The sequence below is a fragment of the Apium graveolens genome, chromosome 3 (assembly GCF_009905375.1).
Source record: "Apium graveolens cultivar Ventura chromosome 3, ASM990537v1, whole genome shotgun sequence".
In the NCBI taxonomy this organism is placed as follows: Eukaryota; Viridiplantae; Streptophyta; class Magnoliopsida; order Apiales; family Apiaceae; genus Apium; species Apium graveolens.
This window is the reverse complement of record NC_133649.1, coordinates 98312873-98314161: the sequence shown is the minus strand read 5'-3', so window position 1 is coordinate 98314161 and position 1289 is coordinate 98312873. Positions and strand designations below refer to the sequence as shown.

The 1289-nt window shown below is 44.2% G+C and overlaps 1 non-coding gene across 1 annotated transcript; it reads left to right on the top strand.

The window, feature by feature from the left end:
* The first annotated feature begins 470 nt into the window (after positions 1-470).
* Positions 471-577, top strand: LOC141715938 (small nucleolar RNA R71). The gene has a single exon (XR_012572678.1). It is a non-coding gene; the product is annotated as a small nucleolar RNA R71 (small nucleolar RNA).
* Positions 578-1289: the final 712 nt, after the last annotated feature.

Genomic DNA, 1289 nt, shown 5'->3' with positions numbered 1-1289 from the left:
GTGGCTGAATAGCATTCTGATTATTTCCCCAGCTGAAATTTGGATGATTTCTGTTGTTAGGATGATAGGTCGCTGGCACAGGCTGCTGTTGTCGCTGATAATTATTCACATACTGAACAGATTCGTTGACAAGAGAACACTGATCCGTAGCATGAGAACCTGCACAAAGCTCACAAACCATAGCTATTTGATTAACTCCATACGTAGCCAAAGAATCAACCTTTATTGATAGCGCTTGGAGCTGGGCTGCAATAGCGGTGGCTGCATCAACTTCCAGAATACCTGCTACCTTGCCTGATGTCATCCTCTGAGTTGGGTTTTGATGCTCATTTGCAGCCATCGTCTCAATAAGATTGTACGCCTCAGTATAGCTTTTAGCCCATAAGGCGCCTCCAGCTGCTGCATCGAGCATGGGCCGAGATTGAGCCCCCAAACCATTATAAAAACCAGTGATTACCATCCAATCCGGCATTCCATGATGTGGATATTTTCTCAACATTTCCTTGTAGCGTTCCCAAGCCTCGCACATAGATTCTGTAGGTTGCTGCGCAAACTGAGTAAGAGCACTCCTCATAGCAGCAGTCTTTGCCATTGGATAAAACTTCACCAGAAACTTTTGCACAAGATCTTGCCACGTAGTGATTGACCCAGCTGGTTCAGAATGTAACCAGTCTTTAGCCTTATCCCTCAGTGAGAATGGGAAAAGTCTCAACTTGCTAGCCTCATCAGTCACGCCATTATACTTAAAAGTGCTGCAGATCTCGACAAAATTCTTTATGTGCATGTTGGGGACTTCAGTTGCCGCTCCTCCAAAAGAAACAGAATTCTGCACCATCTGAATAGTGCCCGGCTTGATTTCAAAGGTGTTAGCTTGAATAGCCGGATGAAGGATGCTTGACTGAATGTCATCAATTTTAGGCCGAGAAAAATCCATAAGAGCTGGATCAGCTTGAACAATATGATCTCCCATGTTTACTGGTTCTTTCTGCTCAGTTCCTGAATCCGAATCCTCAAAATCTAACTTCTCCGGTGTATCAAGAACTTCGTCTTTCTCCTCAGCTGTATCTAAGGTCCTCTTGCGAGCACGAGAACGAGTTTGCATAAACGTTTGCTAAAGTACCTAAAACACAACCGAAAAGAGTAATTAACTACTACGTCCTAATCACTGAGTCCTAATGACCAATGATGGTAAGTACATAAACTAAACAAATACGCCGAGTCCCCGGCAGCGGCGCCAAAAACTTGTTAGGGCGAAATCACGCACTAATATTCACGCAAGTATACGCGTT